Raw genomic sequence first — 16,772 nt, forward strand, 5'->3', positions numbered from 1 at the left:
TTTTATTCAAATTGTAAAAATAACAATAGATATTAAAATAAATAGGTAAAGGCCTATTAGGTATACATATTTTTATAATACATATTTTAGGTCCTTACATATGAAATTGGCGTTTTGTACGGGAGGAATAAAGAGTCAATTTTTTTTTGTGAAAAAAACCATGAGGGCGAGAATCAATAAACTCTTTGAAGGCGGCTTGGACTGCCGCATCGGAGTTGAATTTTTTTTCTTGTAAGAAGTTATCCAAATGCCGTAAAAAATGGTAATCTGTTGGAGCAAGGTCCGGGGAGTACGGTGGATGTCGCAGACATTCCAAATGTAGCTCATCTAACTTAGTGGTTGTTTGGTGTGCAGTGTGTGGTCTTGCGTTGTCGTGAAGCAGCGGTGGCCTAGTGTGATTGACCAATCTCGGTTGTTTAGCAGCTAGTTCTTCCTTCATGGTTAGCAGTTGCTGACAATAGATATCTACCATAATCGTTTGGCCAGATTTTAGAAAGCTGTAGTGAACGACACCGGCGCCAGTCCACCAAACACACACAAGTAACTTTTTCTGAGTCAATTTTCGTTTAGGGCAGGTTTTGGCTGGGTCTCTAGGGTTCAGCCATTGCGACGAGCGCTTCCGATTATCGTACAGTATCCACTTTTCATCACAAGTAATAATTCGATTTAAAATCCCTTCATTATTGTGTCGGTTGAGCAAAGTAACACAGCAGTCGACGCGTGTTTGCAAGTTCGATTCACTCAATTCATGTGGTACCCATTGTTCAAGTTTTTTTACTTTCCCAATTTGCTTCAAGTAGATTAATACAATTTTATCACTTACCCCGAAGCCTGCAGCTATCTCTGAAGTGTTTTGTGATGGATCCGTTACCACAATAGCCTTTAATTCTTCATTTTACACTTCGGTCTCCGGCCGTCCACGGGGTTGGTTCTGAAGGTCGAAATTTCCAGAACGAAAACGTTGAAACCAAAAACGCTTGTGTGCTTTCTTTTGCGATACCAGCGCCGTACACATCATTAATCCTTCGAGCTGTTTCTGCAGAACTGGTGCCACGGTAGAACTCGTACTAGTAAATATACTAATATTTCATGTTTTCCATTGTGCGGTAATAAGCGACGCCAAAGAAAAAAATAATGAGGAAAAAATAAATCAATGACTGTTTTCAAAATTCAAATGTACCAGCTAAATGAATTTATAAATTTGAATTTGGAATTCTTAACCAAAGAGGAGATATTTCAGATCAAAGTGGTCAGAACGACAAAACGATAATTTCATATGTATTTTAATATTATGGCACGAAAATGTTTTGATTTTGATTTTTAATAACTGCTATTAATAGTTAGTCTATGTGACTTTTCATGAAAATAGTTGCTATGAAAAAAAATTTGTATTTTAAAATACGTTCCATAAAATTATAATGTAATGTAAATTTAAATATAAAAATAAAATTCAACGGACGAACACTTTCCACGTATTCTTTGCAATTATATCTTCTTCAAACTAGTTTGAAATTAAATTTTAAAATAACATGGTAACATTCCTAATAAGATAGTAAGTAGTTCACGACTTGATTAAGAAAATAAATAGATTAATGGGATAAAAAGGCGTTTGCTATTAAAATTAAAATTTATAACACGGTGCATCACCTTTTTGTAGCCACATTCAATTATCTAAGACATGCAAAAACTCAGGAATTGAATTCCATAGACTAATGATCACCATTCACAAGTATGAAAAAAATCGAAAGTCGCCAGCAGAAGCTTCACGATTAATTAACTGGAGAACCGTTATTCATTAGAGCTGGCGTTTATTAGCCGTCACAATACATTTAACAAGCGGTCGCTTTGAGCATTTTAAATATTGAGGCAAACTATATGTAAATGCTAAGTCATACAGGTCGAAGACGGTGCTCGTTTGTAGTCGCTAAGGTACTGTGTAGGTTTTATTTGATATTGTTTTTTTATGTTTAATTTACCAGCGATTTTAAATAAATAGCAAAGCCGTTTAGTGAAATACTGTGTTGTGTTGCTTACAAGAATATTTAAAAAAATTTAGATGCTCATTAAAATATACAACCGCGAAGTTATTGTCCATTTAATAAAAGTTCATAAATATTTTAAATTCTTTAAAATTAACTTGGCCATCACGTAGTTAAATACAAAAAACGAACACACCAACACAATTTCGCACTTACACACACATAAACAATATGAACTTGTATACTCACGGTATATATATATTTCATGTCAACACTGTATTTATTTTAATAGTGTAAGCTTGCATGCCTTTTTTAGTGACGTGAATGAGAAACTACTTTCTGTTGAACCGACGACGCTTAGACTGTAACAATTAGAAAAATCGATCCAGCGACCGCCAACAAATAGTGGAGCGAAGCGTTTAATTTTATTGCCTGCCAAGTAATTGCACACACAAACATAAGCTAAAAGTTCTCTAAACATATTTAAAAGACTTTCTAGACTAAATTATAAATGTAATGATAATGTAAGTAGGTGATATTACATAATTTGTATTTTTTCGTCTATTTATATGTAACCTTGACGTAATGTAAATAAATTATAAGTTTAAAAATAGTATGATATGAAATATGTTTTTAAGTCGTATTTTATCTATAATTTCGTAATTGCAAATACCTCAAAATATTCGATAATTAATTGACATTAATTAAATAGGAAACGTAATATTTCCGTTCCTAATATATAATTTTACATTTGTAATCGTGTTATGTAAGTGCCTTTTTGAATGAGATTTGTGTTTCAAGACAATGTTGTATGTGAGCGTTGGTGGTTGCAAGACTGCCCTCATCGATCGATATAGCTTCTAAACAAGGGACGAGTTGACCTAATTAAGAAAGTTTTTACTCGACTTTAATATTATCCTTGTAACACGCTTGAAAGAATTTATTGCTCAGTCATTTAGTTGTAAAAGTAAAACTTAATTCTATATACTTATGAAGTACTCACGAAGGTTTGATTTTTATCAAAAAACGTACATATCAGTTTATTGGTTCATAAACTGATATGTACGTAAACTATATTTAGGTATATAGATTTAATAAATTTGATAATCAAAAAAAATTAGCAGAAGTCGTTTATGACTGTTTGGTATCAAATCAGTTACGCTGCGGCAGGCAGCGTACCTTAAGTGTGAAATACAAGACGGTTCGATTCCCGTGGAGTCTCAGCTTTTCATACGATTTTAAAATTTAAAACTCATGCAATACGTTAATAACAATTTATCTTTGAAATGAAACATCTTAGAATACGATGAGAATAACATTGCAAGGTCTAGTTTGCCCATGTATAAGCGCTTTAGTGAAGTACCTCTGACGCAAAAATATTACTTCTGTCAAGTTTAGTGTAGAGTACGCCAGAAAAAATATTGTAGAGTAAGCTACGTGCGCTTTAATTATACAAATTAATATTCTAAATAATTATTGTTATTGATTGTACGAAAAAAATAATGAGCTTGGTATAAAGCGAATGTAATTCAAAACACACTGTTTACGTACACCTTGACTCATCTTATTAAAAGTTAATTAACGAAGTTGCTGACGTCATGAAAATAATGTTTAATACGGCGGGTACACGGTACCCCGGCGAGTTCTTTTTTCATTTAATCGCTCATTATTAGATTCTTATAAAAACGATTCGTTTCGCTCCGGTGCGCAGCCGTCGCTCACTAGTTTAATGTATTCATTTTGCTTTTATGTTTTTCGCGTGATTAGCTTTGATTGATTGCATCCAAATATTGATGCTTATTATCAAAAGCAAACGGCATTCAATGTCAAGCGGTTGCTCTACTAACATCACTTGTGGCTAAAACTACACTACCTTAAAATCTGATGCTGGTATTTCTAAAATTAAATTCGGATACACCTATTACATTTATTAATTAATACTTATAATTGTGGAGTGATATCGTGAGCGACTTTTTGTTCCTTTACGAATACCTACTTATGCTCACGTAACCGGTTTAGAGACATTTTTTGTCGAATTATATACTGTAAGATTGATAGTTTTGTTTACATTGGGATTTATTTGAGGACCTCGGTCCAATTTGGAGTCTCGGGTCCCTGTTTCCGGTCGATTGGTACGATGAAGGTGATGCGCGGAGAGCTTGATGGATGAAGGTAGCGAAGTCATGCGACCCGGCCACAAGAATTCGTGTGCGTTCAGACAAAAAAGGACTCTAACATCAGTATACGTTAAAATAACACTATAGGAACGTCTGTTACATTGTCATAAGTTCGATATTCGTTCGTTTCTATGTTTTGGTGTCCGTATTTGTATATTTGCAAGTAGAGCGGTGTGGATGAGTCGGTGGTTATGTCACGATTTGTCATATGTCGCTTTGCGGTTTCTAACATCCCCTGGGTAACATCAGATTTAAGCAGCAGCTATTTAAAAAATGTTACTCTACTCGAAAGATATTACAAATATATATTTATTTAATTTTAAAACTATTTCACTCCTGAAAAATACCTACTTGAAATATGTAAGCGTCAAGCGCTTAATATGTAAATTAATAATTGTAGTCCAACATTTCAATGTAGCTTATTATAATGTGAACTTTAACTTTAATGAGAAATTTGAAACCTTGGCTCCGTGTCAAGACATATATTATAATAGGCGACAAAATTTAATAAATCAAACACACCTCACTTTTGCAACGAAACGAAAGGAATTTGGAATATTTAGCGAGTGCTATACGCTCAACACCTTGCTAAAAATCGCTTAAATGAGATTTATGTTTTCATTATGCCATATTTTCTAGGTTAAAACATTTAGGGCAGAGGGCGTTAGCGTCGCACGAGTCGTTCCGCCTGGAAGGCTATTTTCGCAGCACATTACTAAGGATGAATGATTTCCTGGCGAGCCATGATTTATACGACGTTGCTTTGTGCTGGCTACCAGCGGGCACCCTACATAGACTCATTACAGGCCGTTCGCAAAGAATGGAGCTATCCATTCATACCTTTGTGTAAAGTTTCCAGCATTTGTCTTTGTTGCGCTCGAGACGCGATATCACGCCGCATCTATCTTTGTAATCGTTATCGAAATTTGCTATAAACATTTCGACCACAACGCTGTACGAGCTAATGAAAATACAAAGTATATTTTAAAGAATCATTCATTATTGTCGATTAATTATTTGTTTGCGTCAAATTTAAAATTAATATCTAGAATTTATTAAAGCTCAATATATTCAAAGTACCTAGTTAATATGAATTATAAAAAACAGATTGTAGAGGTTATTCTTTCTGTAACTCATTAAATAAAAAAATAAATAACAGCCTCTGACCCACTGAATGACCAACTTCTGGGCTGAGACCTCCTATCCCTTGGAGAAAGTTGAAGATTTTTCCACCAAGTTGCTCCAATGCGGGTTGCGGCAGAATTTCAGTGAAATTAGACAAATGATTTTTTTCACAATGTTTACCTTCACCACCACGTACGAGATGAATTATAAACACAAACCCAACATATGTAAATTCAGTTGTGCTTGCCTAGATTTGAACCCGCGATCAAGGGTTACGATTTACTCGGTCTAGCCATTGGGCCATCTCGGTCCGGCATAAGTTAATAATAATAAAAGATAAAGTTTTTGTTATAATGTTTCTCCTAGTGTGTGTCCGTCAACTAAACATACAAATCACGTAACACAGTAATAAAATATCGGACAGTCCTTTATTATTTCGTTAACATAGTATCAAATCCTTATTCATCCGTCGAACGTGGAATTTGTTAAGACTATAAGGATAGACGATTTAAGTGGATATATAATCTGTGGTCGAGCGGCGCGTGCAAGCTAAATAACTATCATCAAGCGCTGATCGCGCTGCGGGTGCATTACCTAACTCTTACTTATCTGTGCCGCTAACTTCAAGTTTGTTTTCGGCAAAAATTATATTGTTTGCTTATCTGTGGTCACTGGAACAAAACCCGTATTTTACATAGTATATTTGCATATACTTCAGCCTCGTAACATATTTTAATTTGTAATAGTGTTATGCAACGTAAGTAGATAGGTTTCTAGAATTATTCAAATAAATTGTAATGTTTTTTTTTACATTATAGTGACATACTTATTAAAAATATTAATTTGTCGAAAGTAATAAGCATTACCAAATTTATAATTTACTCCAAAATGAAAGCATTTATGAGGTCTCTCAACTCGTAGAGTCAATTGAGGCTTAGATTTTTTATTTGTATATATTTCAAATGAATTATAGTGAGTTGGTTTTCTTATGTGTTAATGAAGATTTAATTATATATTGTTATCGCATGAGATTTTAAAATCAAAGTAAATCTCCTATAACGTCATAAATTATAAAATAATAGACAAGCTTTTCTAGTTTTTAATAAGAACGAACGAATTAAAAGAAATAAATTTGACATAATATAGATATGATATCCTTTTGTTATGTAATGTAAGTAATGTTATAATGTTTTGCCGTTGACTGTTCATGCAATGCTAGTGTTGGCACCACGTCACAGGTGACGATTGCTACAACCTGTCAGCGCATGGCAACATTGATTATAATGTCCGCTTTATGTCCGCGAGTAAGTCGTAAGACTGATTTATTAGCTATGATCGCTGATATAGATACATTAGCGAATTCTCTTGCCACATTACATTTTAACAGTATTTAATATATCATAGCAAGCTATTAATTATTAATTTTTATAAGTGTATTTAACTAGATTATCGATGTCATGATATGTCTTTATTAAGAATACAGATTTTATAATTAAATATTTAAATTTGCTTATTAAGCGGCATTTTTTTGGGTAATTATCTTGTTAATACTTAACGTCTTAATTACTATTTTTTTAATATTATCATTTCTAAAATGGTCATATGGTCGTCATAATAAAGTAAGGAGATTTGATTTGGACAAAATGTAAATGGTTGTTTATATAATATTTTATATTATTTAACTTTGCTTTTGAAAATTAAAATCTAATGCTCGACACTTAAAATGATTCATCTTGATATTTAATCCTTTGAATTTAATATCTATAAAAAAATCCTCATTTCATATTTTTGCTATAAATAGTAAAAAGTCTAACACACTAAAATTAATTGTTGTAATGTAATTCTATTTCTTGGAATTTTGTATTGATATACTATGTAATTATATTAAAATATAACCCACATTCAAATCAAATATTGATTATTTGAGGTCGGTTAATAGTTTGGAGCTCGGTAAACTTGCTCGATACCGGATTAAGTTATAGGTTGTTGACGATCAGCGAGCGGGTAAGACACCGTATGAGCAGGGGCGAACTTAATAACAAGATATTCTTTTAAAATACTCTTTATTTAATTGTCTAGAATTAGAAAACATGATTTGTCTTGCTTAAAGTAACTCAGGATGTATTCTATTTAAATTCAATCAATTATATTAATCAGTAATTGTTTTACAATTTTCACCTGTATATGAATTATGCATGAGCATAAAAATGTAATTGAGTAAACAAACATGAACTATGTTTCGAAAGTCCATCAAAAGTCACACGGTCCTTTCACTAACTACCTACGTTCATACCAATAAATATGTAGCAGTCGCCTGCTCTGTTTGTAATGATTATAAACTAGCGATTCCAGTGAAACATAATTTAACAAATACATTATAATGTGTTTCGTATCTGTGTGGTGTATTAATGAATAGTATTACATATAATAGTTGTAATTCCGTCCCTGTGCGTACTTGTATTTTTCTCCCGATACCGTAATGCGCAAGTCACGCGGTTATGTAAGTTGCCATGGCTGCCGGCCGGCGCCGTCATTATAGGCATTATTATTGGAACACTCGGTCTCTCACCCGGCCATTGTCAAGATTGTGGGGTCAGAGAGACCCAGACGTTAGCCAGCTACGTAATTTCGCTATTCGTATAACCCTATAAATCCTATCGTAAAACAATTTACCTGATTCCACGTTGAAAAGCCGAGAGCTTAGATCACGTTTAATGGTAGACATCGTGAGCGCGCGGTTATTAATTATTGAAATGATTACGGCAACTCATATTCTGCTCATGTCGTGTCTCGGCCATAGCTGCTGTACGTCAGATGTCTATTGTCATAATTCAAATGTGCTATGAGTTAGGCCGCTAAGTGCCGCTAAATTATTTACCGCTTACGATGATAATAAACAAAGTCCTTTGTAGTAATATTTTATATTCAGTTTAATAATATTTTCATAAAATATACTTTAAATATTAAATACGTGGTAATTCTAATAATTCAAAACGTTTTTATCCTTGTAACATATATGACGATACTTATTCATTTGTTTTATACAATTGTCTATACATCAAGAGTGTAATAGTCAGACGTATATAAATCGTAATTGATGCAAAAAAGCGTATAAAATATCCTTCGCTGTCACTGCGAATATAAATAAAAAATTAAACGTGAACCATATTTGCAGGGGATCGAATTAATATTAACAATTAACTAGTCCATTCCGTACTTAACTGTCGAGTCAAGTGTAGTGGAAATTTTCTAGGCTGCGCATACGCCGCCGGCATCGCAAAGCGTCGGTGTGTTTGATCAAGTGAATCACAAGTGTACCGTGACATATCCGATGCTGTGGTCGCGGTCACTATGAGATAGTTTTACGGATCTATGAACTCTGTCCAAAGTTAAACCACCGAACTTTGATCCGAAATTTGATTGAAAATAAAATATTTCATTGCTCGATTGCTCATTGATATTAAGTTTAGTTCCTTTCTATAATTATTTATTAAAGCAACAAGCATAATGCAATGGCAATATTTCTATACGATAATGTTTTGAATTGTTTAGAAAATGAGTATCGTTTATAGAGTAATGAGTATGTTTCAAATTCGTATTGTTTATTTGTTTTCGAAGCAATAAATACAGATAACATTAAACATGTTACTATTAAGTCGAGTTGGAATAAGTTTTAATTCAAGGAATGTCCGAATTCTCCCAATAAACAGAATCACAAGATGCTACTTCCTTCCTTAGTCGGAAATAAAAGAGAACCATTGACAAGTCTTCGAACAATGAAATTTATTAAAATGCAATAACAATAAAATTCGTGTCCGGACATTAGCGATGTTAAGTTATTCTCCAAACGCCACTTAATGAGAAGTGATGGGTTCGTAAGAAAATAAAAATACAATGTACCCACCCCGAGTACCAACGGGCAACGACGCATTGCGTATGCAAGGCGCGTGCACTTAAAATTACATGTCCTGTATGCAAAGAAATGCTCGCCACCGTTGCAACTGAGAAGAAATTATTACAAAAACTATATATTTGGTGGTAGGGCTTTACCTACCGTATGTTCCGGTTCGAAGGGTAAGTGAGCCAGTATAACTACAGGCACAAGAAACATAACAGTTTAGTTCCCAAGGTTAGTGGCGCATTGGCAACGTAAGGAATGGCTTATATTTCTTTAAGTGCCAATTTCTATGACCACTTACCATTAGGTGGCCCATTTGCTCGTTCGCCTACCTCGATCATAAAAAATGATATATAACAACATAAACATTTATAAAACTAATCGTGTCAAAATGTATGTGCCATAAATTAGGAGTAACATGAAATTTTAGCACAAAATAAATTTCTCGATAAGCTATTAATAGTTGATACGATTTGATTATCATAAAGTTCACATTTCTAATAAGGTAGTAAAGAGACGGCGAATGCGACGCAGCGTCTATTAGAAACCAGTTTCTCCGTCCAATTCACAAAACAATCGTCGGTTGATCAGTTGCCCGCTGTTTTAAGCGTTTCACAATTCATCTTTATTAACAGCCACGCGTTATGTGTAGAGGAACTTTATAGCTTCGATACGGGGTTATAAATCACTGCGAGACACCCACGACGACTCAAGTCTACATTCGGCATAATCCGATTCGGCTTAACGGCTCCTGTCGTTTTTGAAGACTGACACTCAACCTTTACATTACGTAATGAGTCTATAGATAAACCTATATCCAAATTTGCAATTAAAGAAACGGAAGCGTTATGTATATTACATGGTTACGTAATGGAATAAGTCGCTAATTTGACAGAGCCTAATTAAAACTTCTCCACGCAGCGAATTCGTCAAACTAAATATAGACTAGTAAAATTGAACCCGGATATTAAGCGGGCTCAAGTTCGAATCGATCGACGCGAGGCTTGTCGTTCGGGCGAACGTTCTTCCGCTCACCGTCACTAGTTGTTATTCCCGACGTCGCCTGTCACACGGCACGGTAGCCAACCGTAATAATAAGAATCGTAATATAATAGCATTATAATCCAATCAAAACGTAACGCGAGGTGACCGCCCGGGCGAACGATTTACCATTCGGGACGCGAGTGTCGAGCTCGTAAAACATTTTTTGGGTGTACAAGTACAACACTTATAAGAATTAGAAGGATACTTTGTATTGAATCGGCGCATAATGGTTACATAAATGTAAATGATATCAACTACATGTGTGGCGTAACTTAGAAGCGCTTACAATAGTCTGCCTGTACCTAAACATACGGCTAAAGCACTTGCAAACATGAAAAGTGTTTCGCTGCTTGTTTCACGACGTTGACATTTGTGACATTACAATAGGAGCGATTTTTGCATCCATTAATTTTTTTAATTCTATTTATTTATGTTAAAACACATTAAGCAAAAACTAAACAGTGGATTACTGGCATGTCGCACCTAGGTAATGATCCAGTGTGCATGACTTATTTAAGATATATATTTCTTTGCAACCTTTACGTACGTAAATAATAATAAATATTAAAAATAATCAAAATGAGACTGGCATTGTTTTACTTTGCTAAACAATAATAAATTAAATTAATTAATGAGCTTTTCACAGAACCTTAAATTAACGTTTTCATTGTTTAATAAATTTATTTCGTAGAATCTGTATTTTTTGTGTCGAATCAATGAAATATTTTATGTAAATGTAAGATGGATATTTTACATAAATTGTCGGTATTTGTTTGAATTTAGTTAGTTTTTTATTAATGTTGTTAATGTATATGTACGTCGATTATATCTATCAGCATGTGAATAGTTACATGTCAATGCTATTTCAATTTATCAGCGGATGTTAATGAAGATATTGACGTGTGGAAAGTATAGATAAAAAATTAACGTTAATTTATTTTAAAAGTATAAAAATGTCATGCTTGTCGATACATGTTTAACCTCGCTGTATGTAAATTTGATATATTATTCTAAAGATTATGTTAGACTAACATGTGTTAAAATAATACATTCCGAACGCTTTTTAATATAAATAAACATAAGAAAAATTTATCAGAAGCGTCAAAGGCAAATAAATTTCAAAATTACATATAATAATATCAATTCAAGGTTTAAAACTGCATAATTCTCACGATATAAATGAATATATTTCAATAAATTATGTCTTATTATTGGTACAAAGTTTACTTTTCATGATTCGTTATTTACGATACCTACTTGGTAACGCTTGGCGTGTAAGGGTAGGTATCTACGGCAGATATTTTTATTTATTTATTTTTTTTATATTCGCCGGGAGGGCAAATGACTCTACTCCACCTGATGGTAAGTGGTAGTAGAGTCCAAACGCGACGACGGCCAGTACAGACGGGAAAAATGTTCTGCACTAGCCGCCTTCGCCTTGCCGGCCCGCAAGATGCCTCTTCACGCCTCGTTTGAAGGAACCCGGGCTGTAAGAGGAGGGGAATACGTGAGCTGGTAAGGAATTCCATTTTTTGGAAGTGCGACAAAGAAAGGAGTTGCCAAATTTCTTTGTTCGCGATGGAATTGATGTCACAGTTAGGCGATGACATCGAGAACCAGCTCGCGTTGTTAAGATAGTCAAGTTGTCATCAGGGTTTTTTTATTTCCTACGTAAATTAAATTAGTATCAGTTACTTTAACTTTTTATACATATAGTTGTTAATAGTCATTAAACGAGCGAGCGCTGGCCTGCCTTAGTAGGTACCTAAAATACTTGGCGTCGATACGACGATCAATAAATTAAAATTAATTCGGCGTGCGAACGGTGAGATCCGATACGCGATACTGACGCCTACATTTATCATTCGCTAACACGTCGGACATTTCACAAGAGACGCATGTCGGGGAATTGTAGCGTTTACAACGCACGGCATAAGGGTCACGGGATCGCCGATGACGGAGTACATAATGATTTGGTGCGGGAACAAAGGATAACACTACTAAAGACAATAACTCGAAGGGATAAGTTGGCATGCGTGTTGGCGGTTAAGCCGGCGACACACGCGCCAGCACGCACTCCGCATTCGGATGCGGCCGCGGCCGTGCAAATAAACCGCGGCAGACTGGACGACGCTGCCGGGATGGCCTTGACGCTCGCTGGGAACTTTCTCACGATACACTATTTCTACACTTGATACATTTTATTTAGTCTGTGAGACTAATGACATTAATTTTAATTATTCATAAGTAAAGATTACGCTGTTACTGTGTCTCTCTCGTTACCGAGATTATTTAATCTATCATTAAAATGCCATATTATTGTCAGGATATACGAATAACGTAATATTGTGTTTAATTAAGGCGCAACGTATCTCATTTTTTAACATATTCTTTTATAACATATGAAAATAATTCTTTCGTAAATATCAGTACAACCCACATCTGATATTAAGTAGAACGTACCTACGTTCTACTTAATATACTTAAGGTACTTGCGTGTGTGTATTAAGGTGAATAGGGTGATTTTCACGGTGAACGAAGGAGCATATAATAAGGGCTGGCTGTCAGACCACGCCTTAAAAATATAATAATAATTGAGTAACCAATACGTATTTAATGAAAAAAAATCTTACTAAATGATAGATTTAGATAAAAGCGCCATCTATATTTGAAACCGAGTAAAACAGTTTAAGTTTTTTTTTTTTTATAAAAGGTGATAATTATTATGATTTGTAAAAAAGTATTAACTATTTATTTGGTATAATATATATTAAGTCTTCAATGTATAATATTACACTGACAAAAAGCTTTATTAATACACGTCATTAATTTTATTCCGTTTAATTATAATGCTTTATAATATAATTTACTTATGACTTAATTTCAATAAGAAAATGAGAGCGTTTTTATTAATTGCTTTAAGTTGCTTAAAAATAGTAATCCTATTTCATAAATTTTAACCTATTAATAATCATGTTCAATTAAATATGTATGTTCCTACTCATAAAATAAATTTGAAATTTAATTACTTGTCAATACCGATTTATTTCATTTTTAAATTGAATGTATTATAATTATAGCAGCATTTATGAAAACAGTTGCAAATAAACATTTTCGGTAATATTAAGGCTGTGATTATTTAAAAGAGGCCCCACCAAAAACCGTTACAGAATAAACTTACCGTCAATTTGAACAACACTTTCAGTGCCCTGTGGCGCGACGTGATGATAAGATCTCGGGCTGCATCTGCCGGGGGTACATGGGGGCAGGGGTTGGGGTTCAATTCCGGTGTTTTGTTTGCCGGCTGTGAGAATTTGCTATGATTGGTTTATGATTTAATTTATTATTTACTTTAATTAAATTCACTGGTTTAACTAAAATTGATTACAATGACATCGTGGTTATAAATCTTTAAAAGATATAAAAAAATTATGATTAGGTGGTAATTTATTTTATATCGATAATTTCTAAATGTTTACTTAAACTAACTTATTGTATGTTACTATTCTAAAATTTGAATCTATATTAACCCTTATTAAAATAATTCCATGTACTTAAAAGGAAATATATTCTTTATTAATACAACTAAATTATTAATTATGCTGCAAAATCCCCATACAATCAAGGCTTAGCACACATATTCGACACAATGGCCGAAACTAGCTGATCTAATGAATAAAAAGCGTCGGCAGTTCCCGTACTATGATACGCGCACGAACAATTCCAATTCGATGTTTTGTTCGAGTCACATATTATAGAGTCACATCGTTTGCCGATTTTGTCATCATGGTATGGGGCAGGTAGGGCATGTGGCGAGATGGCGCGATAACAGGAATTATTCATACGTTATCGGGTTGCCATCGCTGGTGGCATTGTGAACGAGGGGTGGCTGCCGGTGTCGTGGACGCTGTCAAAACGTTGTGTGTGTACTCGGCTTAATGTGACGCTAGCGACTGATTATTGTTTTATTTCGTGTTTGCCGTAATGATGAACAATACTAAACATTACAAAGATTTAAAGTAACTTATTGAATTTAATATGTAATTTTGAATAATCGTATGTTTACTTTTAAATAATTATATATTTATTTTAGAACTATAACAATAACAATATGAAAGTGTTTGATTTTTTAATATGTAATAATGTAAGCTTATGTGTATAAGTCAACTAAGAATTAATACTTTTTATTATTATTGTTTTTTTGTGTAAATGAAAAACGGGCATAAATCTAATATGCCTTTAAGATGACAACCACGAGAACTAATTAATATTTCGACGAGCAATACTAAATTCACTTTTTTTTACTACGGGCGCTTTGATAAGAATCTCTGTTAATCTCTCGCTACGATCAGCACCTGGATCTACTCGATGCGGGCAGATCGTTGCAAACAAGGCACGTAAGACCCAGTTTTATTAAGCAGATAGTTCATAACGTCAACAAATCGGCGTTGGGTTCTAAAAAACGACACGATTTCCATTTAATCGATATAGTTGACTTGTTGTATTTAGTCATAGTTATGTGTTTATTTTACGTAAATAATATTCTTCAATTCTTATTTTCTTTTTTATCGTAATTATATCAATTGAATCGTACTTGTAAAAAGCCGGTCAAATTTTGCTTTTGTGTTTGTATGTGCTCAACTATTAAAATACTATTTGAGTATTAAGTAGGTACATTTTTAACGAATTAACTTTAGCCTCCATTGTTAGTGTAGTTTATTAAACATATTTATATATTAAGGTTCGCAATGAAATAATGGCCTTTTTATGGTATTCTTTTTATTTATTTTTTACTAACGAATTAATGTAACAAGATATATATGAATTGGTTTCTTTTACTTTTTTTTTTTTGGAAGGTCAAGGCGTTATTATCATGTTTAGATAAATTTAGGTAACTAAATTATAGATAAGAAATGTAGTTAAGATAACGAATCGAGGCCAATTAAGAATAAATTTATATAATTAATTTGTTTCGGCAATAACACAGTATTACTTAATTTGTACGACTAAATAAAATTTTATGTTATGTTTGCGTTTAGTTAAAACTTTTTCTATCATTTAAAAATGGAATAGATAATTGGCGTCATGTATATGTTCTAAATATAAAATTTTAAACTGTTGGACGAAATTGATACATCTTTCGAATGCGTAATTATACGAGTAGACAACTATTCCTACCTGTGTCGTAAGCAATATTTTTTTATAAATAGATTAATATCACATGAAAAAATTAAAAACGAAATACTCTAAGCACTTCGCAACTTTGTAAGAAAATTACAATGTTTTATAGATTTATATCGATATGAAATAAATATAGGTTTCGATTTGAACCAACTATTAGTTACCCGCAGTGCGCCGCAGGCAGACCAAAGAGTACAGTTCTTACCCTGTTTTATTTTGTAAGGGTATAGACAAGGGATGGTCCCCCCGTGTGGATCCACCAATCCACGAGTTTCACTGGCACAATTATCATTGCCCTTGCATTGTACATATGTTTGCGTTCAATGTTAAATAATAATTGCTGAGTAAATTGAATGGGGGTGATTTTGTATACGTGTTTTATTTATATATATATATATATCGACGCGTTCCTTTTTAATATTTGCTTTTTAGTTTTATATGTATTATATCTAAACTGTTATACAATGGTGAATATTTTTATTTAAATTAAAAATATGATATCATTATGACGATAGGATTGAAACACTTTTGTTTGAAAAACAATAAAGTCTTAATAGTTCTGTTAAAAACAAGAAATTAATATAAAGTAGGTGGGTACGTAGGTAGTACGTTAGGTGTCTTTCAGAAATCATCACGCATATAATGAGTTAATTATAATTAGCTTTTCTCATTATATTAATAAGAACATATGATATGAAACTAATCACGGCTGTGTACAGACGCTGAGTATTTAATTAATGAAATTTCCAGTTGGCCCACTATTTTAATTGGCCGTTGTTGTGACACGACTTTTGTAATATTTCGGAATGGCCCGCCTTTGTTCTCGCGCGCAACCAACGCGACCACAACGCTATTATAGAGGTTATTTGTTTATCAAATACACATTAAAGTTTAGAATATTCATGGTCATGTTAATTTAAAAGAATAGAGATGTCGTGTGAAAGAGTTGTTGAATTCAAATGATATTAATTTCGGTATCACGGGCGGGTCGTAACGCCTCCAAATTGTCCGCCCTAATGACGGCTAGTTCGGACAATGACTCGGCTATCGGTCGATCTTTGTCAGCTGTGCTTATATAGTTTAGTGCCGCAAACTTTTGGTAATTTTTATTATCATTCGGTGATTTAATTAAATTTTCACGAGTATTTAATTTTTTTTATGCTAAATGTCTTTAATAATAACAAAAGCTACTCGTATATTATATTTTTACAACGGTTGGCTGTGTGAAAATAAGTTATGCTATTTACACTACGAATCGAGATGGCTCAGCGGCTAGAACATGAGAGTCTTAACTAATGATTGCGGGATGTTCCTAATTTGAATTTACAATTTATCTCATGCTCAAAGGTGAAAGAAACATCGTGAAAT

The 16,772-nt window shown here is 33.4% G+C and overlaps 1 protein-coding gene across 2 annotated transcripts in view; it reads left to right on the forward strand.

Moving 5' to 3' along the window:
- Positions 1–16,772, forward strand: part of LOC126768659 (GATA-binding factor C-like) — an 86,262-nt gene that overhangs the window by 15,826 nt on the left and 53,664 nt on the right. The gene's annotated exons all lie outside the window — the stretch shown is intronic.

The sequence above is a fragment of the Nymphalis io genome, chromosome 5, assembly GCF_905147045.1.
Source record: "Nymphalis io chromosome 5, ilAglIoxx1.1, whole genome shotgun sequence".
NCBI classification, from domain to species: Eukaryota; Metazoa; Arthropoda; class Insecta; order Lepidoptera; family Nymphalidae; genus Nymphalis; species Nymphalis io.